The sequence below is a fragment of the Calidris pugnax genome, unplaced genomic scaffold (assembly GCF_001431845.1).
Source record: "Calidris pugnax isolate Ruff unplaced genomic scaffold, ASM143184v1 scaffold605, whole genome shotgun sequence".
Lineage (NCBI taxonomy): Eukaryota > Metazoa > Chordata > Aves > Charadriiformes > Scolopacidae > Calidris > Calidris pugnax.
The window spans coordinates 72,178-84,339 of NW_015091513.1; positions in this window are offsets into that span (position 1 = coordinate 72,178).

A 12,162-nucleotide genomic window follows, 5' to 3' on the forward strand; every position below is an offset into this window, starting at 1 on the left:
GAATTGGGTCTAAATCCCTGGAATTGGGGCTGATTCCCCAGGAATTGGGGCTAAACCCTTGTGAACTGAAGCTAAAGCCCCAGGAATTGGGTCTAAACCCTTGGGAATTGGGTCTAAACCCCCCAGGAACTGGGGCTAAACCCCCAGAATTGGGACTAAACTCCTGGGAATCGGGGCTAAACCCCCCGGAATTGGGGCTAAACCCCCGGGAATTGGGGCTAAACCCCCGGGAATTGGGACCAAAATCCCAGGAACTGGGGCTAAACCCTTGGGAACAGGGGCTAAACCCCTCGGAATTTGGGCTAAATGCCCTGGAATTGGGTCTAAACCCTTGGGAATTGGGGTCTAAACCCCCTGGAATTGGGGCTAAACCCCCCAGAACTGGGGCTAAACCCTTGGGAATTGGGGCTAAACCCTTGGGAATTGGGGCTAAACCCCCCGGAACTGGGGCTAAACCCCCCGGAACTGGGGCTAAACCCTTGGGAATTGGGTCTAAACCCCCGGGAACTGGGGCTAAACCCCTGGGAATTGGGGCTAAACCCCTGGGAATTGGGGCTAAACCCCCCAGAACTGGGGCTAAACCTCCCAGAATTGGGGCTAAACCTCCCAGAATTGGGGCTAAACCTCCCAGAATTGGGGCTAAACCTCCCAGAATTGGGGCTAAACCCTTGGGAACTGGGGCTAAACCCTTGGGAACTGGGGCTAAACCAACAGGAATTGGGGCTGAACCCCCCGGAATTGAGGCTCAACCCCCGGGAATTGGGGCTCAACCCTTGGGAATCAGGGCTAAATCCCCTGGAATTGGGTCTAAACCCCCCAGAATTGGGGCTAAACCCCCGGAAATTGGGGCTAAACCCCTGGGAAATGGGTCTAAACCCTTGGGAACTGGGGCTAAACCCCCCGGAATTGGGGCTAAACCCCTGGGAACTGGAGCTAAAACCCCCGGGAATTGGGGATAAACCCTTGGGAACTGGGGCTGAACCCCCGGGAATAGGGGCTAAACCCCTCAGAATTGGGTCTAAACCCCCCGAAATTGGGGATAAACCCTTGGGAATTGGGGATAAACATCGGGAATTGGGGCTAAACCCCCTGGAATTGGGGCTGAACCCCTGGGAATTGGGGCTGAACCCCCCGGAATCGGGGCTAAACCCTTAGGAATTGGGGCTAAACCCCCGGGAATTGGGGCTAAACCCCCCAGAATTGGGACTAAACTCCTGGAAATCAGGGCTAAACCCCCCGGAACTGGGGCTAAATCCCCAGGAATTGGGGCTAAATCCTTCGGAATTGGGGCTGAACCCCCAGGAAGTGGGGCTAAACCCCCAGGAATTGGGGTTAAACCCCCAGGAATTGGGGCTAAAACCCTGGGAACTGGGGATAAACCCCCCGGAATTGGGTCTAAACCTCCTGGAATTGGGGCTAAACCCCCGGGAAATGGGGCTGAACCCCCGGGAAATGGGGCTGAACCCCCGGGAAATGGGGCTGAACCCCCCAGAATCGGCGCTAAACCCTTAGGAATTGGGGCTAAACCCCTGGGAATTGGGGCTAAACCCTCAGGAACTGGGGCTAAACCCCTGGGAATTGGGGCTAAACCCTTGGGAATTGGGGCTAAACCCCCCGGAATTGGGGCTAAACCCCCCGGAATTGGGGCTAAACCCCCAGGAACTGGGGCTAAACCCCCAGGAACTGGGGCTAAAACTCCAGGAACTGGGGCTAAACCCTTAGAAATTGGGTCTAAACCCCCCAGAATTGGGGTTAAACCCTTGGGAATTGGGTCTAAACTCCCCGGAATTGGGGCTAAACCCTCAGGAATTGGGGCTAAACCCTTGGGATCTGGGGCTAAATCCTTAGGAATTGGGGCTAAACCCTTGGGAACTGGGGCTAAACCCTTGGGAATCGGGGCTGAACCCCCAGAATTGGGGCTAAACCCCTGGGAATTGGGGATAAACCTTTGGGAATTGGGGATAAACCCCTGAGAATTGGGGCTGAACCCCCAGGAATTGGGGCTAAACCCCCCGGAATTGGGGCTAAACCCCCCGGAATTGGGGCTAAAACCTTAGGAATTGGGGGTAAACCCCCGGGAACTGGGGCTAAACCCCCCAGAACTGGGGCTAAATCCCCCGGAATTGGGGCTAAACCCCCGGGATCTGGGACTAAACCCTTGGGAACTGGGGCTAAACCCCCTGGAAATGGGGCTAAATTCCCTGGAATTGGGGCTAAACCCCCTGGAATTGGGGCTAAACCGCTGGGAATTGGGGCTAAACTGCCGGGAATTGGGGCTAAAACCTTAGGAATTGGGGCTAAACCCCCGGGAACTGGGGCTAAACCCCCCAGAACTGGGGCTAAATCCCCCAGAACTGGGGCTAAACCCCCCAGAACTGGGACTAAACCCTTGGGAACTGGGGCTAAACCCCCTGGAAATGGGGCTAAATTCCCTGGAATTGGGGCTAAACCCCCCGGAATTGGGGCTAAAACCCTGGGAACTGGGGCTAAACCCTTGGGAATTGGGGCTAAAACCCCTGGAATTGGCCTGGGAATATCACAGCTCCCCCCAGTCACTGCGGGAGGGAGAAGCAGCCTCTTTTGAGTTTCACTCTGATTTTTAGGAGAGAGGGAAAAAAAAGAAATCACTTGGGGATGAGGGCAGGTTCCCCTGGGACCAGGGACCTTTTCTGGCAGCTGAGGGGGGTCTTCAAAGGAGGGATTTGGGATTGAGGGGGGGGGACACGGTCCCTCTGGGTGACCCAAGTGGCAGCTGATGGTTTTGTGCCACGTTGGGCAGAGGGAAAAAGGGGAGAGATGAAGCTCCCGAGCCCTTTTATCCTGGGGACGCCATCGATAAGTAAACAAATTGTAGAATTAAGAAAAAAACACTGATAAATAACAAAAAAGACCAACTCAAAATCCCAGTGACCCCCTCTTGCCCTTAAAGCCCCTCATCGCTTTGTCCCTGCACCTGGCAGGGACTCGGGATGTCCCAAAACACCATCCTCATCCTCCCCCGGGCCTTCCTCGCCTCCGCTGCTGCTGCTGCTGCTGCAAAACCCGCTCCTCCCGTCAACCGCAGCCGTTTTTGGAGAGAGAGAAGAACAAAAAAGGAGAAAAAAAAAAAAAAAACCACGTTGGGCAGAGGGAAAAAGGGGAGAGATGAAGCTCCCGAGCCCTTTTATCCTGGGGACACCATCAATAAGTAAATAAATTATAGAATTAAGCAAAAAACACAGATAAATAAGAAAAAAACCCAACCCAAAATCCCAGTGACCCCCTCTTGCCGTTAAAGCCCCTCATCGCTTTGTCCCTGCACCTGGCAGGGACTCGGGATGTCCCAAAACACCATCCTCATCCTCCCCCGGGCCTTCCTCGCCTCCGCTGCTGCTGCTGCTGCTGCAAAACCCGCTCCTCCCGTCAACCGCAGCCGTTTTTGGAGAGAGAGAAGAACAAAAAAGGAGAAAAAAAAAAAAAAAAAAATCGCAGTCTTAATAAAGGCAGCGAAAAATGAGAGCCAGCCTGAGGGTGAGTGAGGATGAGGAGGGGGGTGGGGAGGAAGGTTTGGGGTCCCCCTCGAGAGCTGCGCACGGGTGTCACCGGCTCCCCCTTTTCCTTCCTCCCCCTTTTCAAGGGGGAGCTGCGAGGGCAGCTCCAAGGGAGGGATGGGGCTACTGGAAAGCTCCAAAGCAAGGGGGAGCTGTGAAGGCAGCTCCAGGGGAGGGATGGGGCTACTGGAAAGCTCCAAAAAACCCTTGCAAAACAACCAAAACCCACCATTTTTTGCAAAAAAAAACCCAAATAAAGGGAACTGAGCAGAGCTGGCAGCACCCAGAGACCATCCCTGGCACCGCAGGGTCTTGGGGTCCTGCTTGTACCCCGAGAACGTGGCACGATGGCCCTGAAGAGACACAGAAGGGAAGAAGCCACCTGAGAAATCCCACCTGGAAAAATCCATTCCAGCCCCTTCGCATCCCAAATCCAGAGCCTGAGGGATGAGCCTGATCCCTTCGGCCAAAGGCCTCGTTTTATCCTCGAGGTGGTGTGTTGTGGGGTTTTTTTTATTTGTTTGGTTTTTTGTTTTGTTTTTGGGGTTTTTTGTTTTGGTTTTTTTTGGTGGTTGGACTCGATGATCTCAGAGGTCCCTTCCAACCACTAAGATTCTGTGATTCTGTGGCTTAAAAAAGCATCATCGCTGTGTCTAATTTTATCCGTTCCGTTTCCCCGGCAGAGGGAAGCTGAGCTTTGCCTGCCCCCTGCTTTCAGAAAAGAAATCACCTTTTCCAAGCTGAGGGTGGAAGGTCTCCCCCCAAAACCCCCCCTCTGGGGACACAGGGACCCCCAACATGTGACCCCCAGCTTTGAGGGGGGTGAGAGGAGAAGGACCTGACCCCCAGATGTCCCTCTCCCTCCCAGCCCGTCGGCAAACTCACCTCTCCCCCTCTTCCGACGCCGATCCCCGCCGTTATTCCTGCTGGGATGGGGTTGGGGGGGGGTCACAGGGACAGAGAAGTGCCACCAAAGCCACAAGGTGGGGGCTTTTAGGGCACGGATCAGATGGGAAAGGGAGAGGCCAAAAAAAAACCCTCCGTGTTTTTGGCCCCGTCTAACGCATCCCGGGGCTGCTGTCCCGCCTTCCGACCTATTTTCCATCCTCACCTCTACCTCAATCCCTCCCCGCAGGCCCAGAAGAGCCTGTCCCCAAAGGAGGGGTGTCCCCCCCCCAAAAAAAAGGCAGGGCTTTGAGAGGGCCAGCCCCTTCCTCCTCCTCGGGGAGTGGGATGGGATGACCAATCCGTCCCCACCACCGTGTCCCAGGAGACAAGGAACGAGCCCCAGCTGCCTCCACTGCCAATTAGTGCCAATTAGACTCCCCCAGTGCCCTCCCATCTGCTGGGAAGCAGAGCAGCGCGTGTGGCCGCTAACGAAGCGCCGCTAACGAGCTCCCAGGGTCGAGTCCAGCTCCAGTGGGAATAAAGCAGCAAAATCATGGAATCAGAGAATGGTTCGGGTCAAAAGGGACCTTAAAGATCATCCAGGTCCAACCAGACACCTCCCACCAGCCCAGGTTGCTCCAAGCCCCCTCCAACCTGCCCTTGAACCCCTCCAGGGATGGGGCAGCCACAGCTTCTCGGGGCAACCTGGGCCAGGCTCTCCCCACCCTCCCACCAAACAAGTTCTTCCCCACGGCTCATAGAATCACGGAATCATTCGGGTTGGAAGAGACCCTTGGGATCATCGAGTCCAACCATCTACCCTACTCTACAAAGTCCTTCCCTACACCATGTCCCTCTCATCTCCATCTCCCCTCTTTCAGGGTCAAACCCTTCCCCCTCCTCCTAGGGCTCCCCTCCCTCACCAAGAGTCCCTCCCCATCTCTCCTGGAGCCCCTTGAGGGACTGGAAGGGGTTCCAAGGTCTCCCCGGAGCCTTCTCTTCTCCAGGCTGAACCCCCCCAACTCTCTCAGCCTGTCCTCCCAGCAGAGGGGCTCCAGCCCTCCCAGCATCTCCATGGTGGCCTCCTCTGGCCCTGCTCCAACCTTGTGTCCTGAAGAACCTGTGGGTGCAGGATGGTTTGGGCTGGGCAGGGAAGAGGCAGTTGTAGGGACACGCTAAGGAGTGGGACATCCCCCAACCCCTCTTTTCTTGGGGACTCGAGCAATGCCAGGAGCTGGAAGGTCTGGGAAAAGCCAGAGGTTTCCCTGAGGAACCCATCTCCAGGAGCTGCCAGCAGGTATCTACCACACAAGGTGTGTAAACTGAGGGTGAGACACACCTGGAGATGGAAACATCTGGAAACACTTTGCCCAGAGCAGCACAACCTGGAAATCATAGAATCATAGAATCATTCAGGTTGGAAGAGACCCTTGGGATCATCGAGTCCAACCATCTCCCCTACTCTACAAAGTCCTCCCCTACACCATATCCCTCAGTACCGCATCTAAACGTCCCTTCAACACATCCCAACAGGGATGGTGACTCAACCACCTCCCTGGCTGCTCCATTCCCAACTGATGACCTGCAAAAGCTCCTGCTCTCCAGCTCAGACCCCCACGGTCCCCATCCCTGCGGTACCTGAACATCCCGGGGCTGATCCTGCTTCTCTCCTACCGAGGGGGGCTCTCCTGAAGACCCAGGGACACCGAGTGATCCAGGAGAGGCCACCAAGAAGGGCAGTGATGGACCCAGCAGCGATTCCTGGGGTCTTCCCGCTGTTGGTGGGAGCAGCTGATGGCAGCCAGGCCCCTCGTTAGGAAGCTAAACGTAGGAGCAATTAAATGAGTTAAAATTCGATTTGGAAGCACAAGAATTTGGGAAGAGGAGAAACCATCGTCCACAAAAGCACGTGGCTCGGTTTCCGCTCCGCTCAGGTCTCCACCCGCAGCAGAGGAGCTTCCTGGGGCTTTTGGTGCCAACTGGGACCGACCCTGTGCAGGACCAGGGGGACAAAAAGTGCAGAAAAACAGAAATTAGGGTTGACCCTCTCCACTGTCCCTCAAATACAGACTCACACGAGCCCTCTCTCCCAGCAGCAAGAGGGGCCGAAGCCCCAAACACCGGCCAAAAACCAGAACAACTCGAAGAACCCTCCAAAATGAGGATTAACGTGGTGGGATCTGCTATAAGGACCTGGCAGCGGTGGTTGACAGTATCACGGAATGATGTGGGGTTGGAAGGGACCTCTGGAGATCATCCAGTCCAACCCCCTGCCAGAGCAGGGCCACCCAGAGCAGGTCCCACAGGAACGTGTCCAGGTGGGGTTGGAATGTCTCCAGAGAAGGAGACTCCACCACCTCTCTGGGCAGCCTCTGCCAGGGCTCTGCCACCCTCAAAGTGAAGAAGTTCCTCCTCATGTTTAGGTGGAACTTCTTATGGTCAAGTTTGTGCCCATTTCCTCTTGCCCTGTCCCTGGGCACCACTGAAAAAAGACTGGCCCCATCCTCCTGACACCCACCCTTGAAGGATTTAGAGGTGCTGACCAGATCCCCCCTCAGTCTTCTCTTCTCCAGACTAAGAAGATCCAAGTCCCTTAACCTCTCTTTGTAAGGGAGATGTTCTTGTCCCCTCAGCATCTCTGTAGCCCTCTGCTGTCCCCTCTCCAGCAGTTCCCTGTCCTTCTGGAACTGGGGAGCCCAGTTCAAGAAGGACAACGGGCAACGTCAATTGTCAAGAAGGACAACTGGACAATGTCCAATCATGCCCAGAAAGAACCACACAAGATCAGTCCCTGAATGTCACAGCAAAGAAACCACCCGGAGGAGGATTGCCCGTCGATGTCATCCAAACCCCTTCATCTGGTAATAAAGGATCTGCGTCGCTCCGTTCCGGGTTGAGCCTGGAATTTCCACCCATCCCCTCTTCCCGAGCTGGGATGGAGATGGGAAAGGTCAGCACCAAGTCCTCCACCACCCCCAGGAGCATCCACCAACACCGTTTCCTCCCTCAACACCCCGTATCCAGAGCAATTTCCCTGCTTTAATTAGCAGAACTTTAATCAAGCCTTTAACACAACCCTCCTTCCAGAGGCGCTCTCCAGGTGACCGACAGCAAGCACTCAAAACAGCTTTAATTTCGCCCCAAAACCTCAAAAGCAGGCGTCAGCCCCAACAAGAGGATCCCAAATATTTCACAAAAACCACGGTCGACGTCGGCGCGGGCTCAAATCAGGGTGGGGAAGAGAAAGGGGGTTAAAAGTGGGGGGGAAATGGGTTATTTTGCAAACAGATGAAAAAATAATCAAGCCTGGAAACCTCAGCTCAAGCTGCAGGAATAGTTGGGTTTTTTTGGACCGAGGGGGAGAGGGGGGGCTGCTCCCCACAGCTGTTTTGGGGGAGATGGCTGGGTTTTTTTGGAAGCCCGGAGCAGAACTGCTTTGAGGGGCTTTTTTGGGGGGGGGGAGAGGGGGAGCCCCAGCACCAGCTGCAACCCCAGGGATGCTCAAGAGCCGGGTTAAAGATTAAGGAAGATAAAAATCCTTTGCAGGATTTCCACCCCCTTCCAGCCTTTTCCTGGGTCCCCTGGGCCTGGCCAAGGTGGAGAAATGGGGCGAAACCTCCCGGAATTGGGGGTAAATCCCTAGGAACTGGGGCTAAACCCTTGGGAATTGGGGCTAAAACCCCCGGAACTGGGGCTAAACCCCCAGGAATTGGGGCCAAACCCCCGGGAATTGGGTCTAAAAGCGCCGGCGTGCGGGCAGAGGACAGCACAGGGAGCTCTGGGGACACCACCAGGAGGATGCCACGGCTCCTCCAGCCCCACAGAATCAGGGCTGGTCCCACCACGGAGCAGACAAAGGAGCCATCAAGCCAACGCCAACCTGAGGCAGACCCTCCCCTGGGTGACTTCATCGCTAAATAAAAACCCAGGAGGGTTGGGAGCAGAGAGCTCGATCCACCAGGAATCGATGAAAAACCAAGCCCAGAAAAGCTGGAACGGGGACCAGCCTCCTCCATCGGAGCTGCTGGATGCCCCCCAACCCAAAAAAACACCCCAGTTTAACCCATCCAGGTGGGAAACTGGGATACAGGCGTTGGGAGGCGAGAGCAGCATGAGGGAAACTCCGCAGCCACGGGGAGGAATGGAGATGGACACGTCAATCCCACTTACATTAAGCTCATCTCCTTCCAACGGAGCAATAAACCCACTTTTGAGAGGTGAACACGTCTGTTTTCAGGTGCATCCTCCCATTCATAGAATCATAGAATCATTCAGGTTGGAAGAGACCCTTGGGATCATTGAGTCCAACCATCTCCCCTACTCTACAAAGTCCTCCCCTACACCATGTCCCTCAGCACTGCATCTAAACGGCCCTTAAACACAGCCAGGGATGGTGACTCAACCCCCTCCCTGGGCAGCCTGTTCCAATGCCCGACCACTCTTTCGGTGAAAAATTCCTTCCTAATGTTCAATCTAAACCTCCCCTGTTGGAGCTTGAAGCCGTTCCCTCTCGTTCTGTCACTAATTACCTGTGAGAAGAGACCAGCACCAACCTCTCTACAGTGTCCTTTCAAGTAGTTGTAGAGAGTGATGAGGTCTCCCCTCAGCCTCCTCTTCCTCATACTAAACAGCCCCAGCTCCTTCAGCCGCTCTTCATATGATTTGTCTTCTAGCCCCCTCACCAGCTTCGTTGCCCTCCTCTGCACTCGCTCCAGCACCTCCAGATCTCTCTTGGATTGAGGTGCCCAAAACTGGACACAACACTCGAGGTGTGGCCTCACCAGTGCCGAGTCCAGGGGCACAATCACCTCCCTACTTCTGCTGGTCACACTATTTCTAATACAAGCCATTCACATTCCCTAAATCCCTCAGCAGGACCCGGAGGTGTCAGGTAGGAGGAAGAGCATCTCCCTCCCTCCCTCCCCGGTGACAAACGTCACCACGTGGCCGTTCCCCCTAATCCCAGCAAATCTCCCCACTTCCAAGTTCCTCACCCATCAAATTTCCCCCCCCAATTTATTGACCGTGTCCTCCAAAGGTAGAAAAGCTTGAAAAAGCAACAGAATTCAGGCTGTTGGTGCCACAGGACCAAAACCAGTTGGTTTCCCCAGCTGACCAGACAAGGGTAACTCCATCAACGAGCTTTCTCCGTCACTGGTACTCACCGACCCGTCCCCAGTAAGAAGGAGGTTTAAGGAGGCTCCTGGCACCTGGGGGGAAGCTGCACAACGTGCCCGAGTCACCTTTGCAAAAAAAGGAAAGGAGGAAACATCTGGATTTTGAGGAGAAAGGAGCAGCAGGCCGAGGAGGAGGTACCCGTTCCTCCGTGTCGCTGGAAACAAGTCGTGGAGACACTGAAACTGGAGGAACAGTCAACACACACCTTCCCTCCTAAAAACACCCTTTACTTCTCCCCTTCCCAAAAGCTCCTGCAGCACTCGAAAGCCAAAAAGGAGGAGGAAGAAGGAGCCTGACACCCTGCACCCCCACGACCCTGCCTTCTGATGGAGCCAGGTAGAGAAGAGACCCAGAGCTTTCCAATGAGACAGGTATTTATTTAGTTCAAGCGCTAAGGATTTGTTTTTTTTTTCTTTGTCGTCATCGTCGTTTCATATTATCAAACAGAGCTGAGGTACCAGTGACATTCCAACATGAAGAAAAGGAACCTTTTTTTTTTTTTTTTTTTTTTTCCCCCCTTATACAATTTCTTCAACTACTTGTTATCAAGACAAAAAGTGAGTCATGGAATAGCCGCGGAACGTACTGTACAACAATCAAGCCCGAGTGGGGAGGAGAAAAGAAACAGAGCAGAAACCTTCACTGTTTTACAAAATCAGCATTAAAAAAACAAAATAAAAGGCTGTTCCCAGTTGTTGGTTCTACTGGCCGTGGCGATGGAGCAAGAAACAAAAAAGCAAAACCAAAAAACCCAAGAGATGGCGCGAGGAATGAGGGTGCAAACAGAATTAAGACGGTGGTGGCTCCTGTGCTGGCTTTGGAAATGTGTGTTTGTTGGGTTGTTTTTTCCTCTGGAAAACTAGGATTAGGAAAGGATGGAGTCACGTTAAGCACTGACCATCAGCAAGGACACACTTGAAAACATACCTGGCTGTTCCGGGCGGACCTGGGGAGACCCTTCCTGGGGGATAAAAGCCAAACAACAGATGACTGGTGCCTTGTTCCTGCAGCCCCCCCCAACAGAGCTGGTGGATAAGCTCATTTTTAGACCTTTTTTTTTGGTGGTGTTGTTTTAAAAGAGTAAATTAGAAAGGGGCCCATGGCACAAACCTGCTCCCGGCCGCGCAGCCGCTCGCTCTCCCCAAGAGCAGCCGAGCTGCTCGTCCGCCGGCGCCCGCACGTGCTCCTTGCAAATCCAGTGCTTAAAGCTTGTTAACTAAGGGAAAGGCAAGAGGTTTGGTTATATCAGAAGCCAAATTAATAATAATAATCGTAATAATAATCGTAATAATGATAATTTTTTAAAAAAAGGATGCGCTCGTGGAAAACAGCCAAGTGACGACCAACACAAACTGCATGAAGAACCAAAAGGGAAAATAAAAAACCCAAAATCAACACAACCCCGAAATGAAAAAGCAGGAAAATGGACCGTTTTTTGCACAGTTAAGAAGAGTACAATACAGGAAAAGTAGCCAGGTTTCCTTCCCCCCAAAGAGTTTTCTTTTTTTTAAATAAAGAATGATCCTTTGTCACATATCATTGATGTTTTATTTCAAGACATGCCACGTCAAAAAAAAAAAAAAAAGAGAAAAAAAAAAGAGAAAACTCGCTTTTAATATTGCATTATAAAAGCACTTTACATCTCGTTCTGCCTTTTTTTAAGTTATTATTAATTATCGGTTGTGCAGAGTTGCTCTAAACCCCAGGGCAGGGCACGAGTCTAAAATTCCTTCCAGGAATGAAGAATTCCCAATGTTTTACAGCCCCTTTTCCCTGGTGGAAGTGGTTGGTGGTGAGGATGATTCCCTTTCTCTTCCCCGACCCACCCCGGGGTGGTTGTTTGAAGATGGTTAAAGGGGCAGAAGAGAACCAAGGAGGAGCCTGAAAAATTCACTTTACAATCGTTCCTCGAAGTAGGAATCGCGCCACAGACTCTCAAGAATTCCTTCCTGCACTGTTAGTTTAACTCAGCCAGAGCCTCCCAGCAAACAAATGTATTTACAATTGTGTTAATTAACTTACACAGCAACTTCACAATGACTAGTAAAGATTAAAAAGGGTGCACTTTCTCTAGTGTGTTCCCATTCCGTGTTTTCTCGGGTCGCTACGTCTCGCAACATCGGCCAAAGCTCTAAACAGATTTTCTCCTCAGCCAAAACCTGAACACTCCCCTCCCCCCCACACTTCCCAAAAATAATAATAATTATTGAAAATAGTACAAAAGAAAAAAAAAATTAAGCAAAGAAATAAACCACAAAGAAAACTGGTTAATTGTAAGCCTAGTTAAATAGAAAACTGAATTACTAGTTCTTTAACCAAACTATACAGCTCTAGGGAACCAAACTAAACCAAGTTGGAAGACTGAACATAAAAAAAAAACCAAAACTGCTAAAAAATAAAGGCATAAATCTGCATAATCATAAATTGGTTTCCATCCTATTCAACTCCCTTCCTTTCCCATCTAAGGTCTCTCGACTAGATTTCTGGATGATCAAAGGAAACACCCCTTCCCCACTCCACCTACGACCCTGCTATGGAAAAGGGGGTGTGATACCCCCCCCCCCCC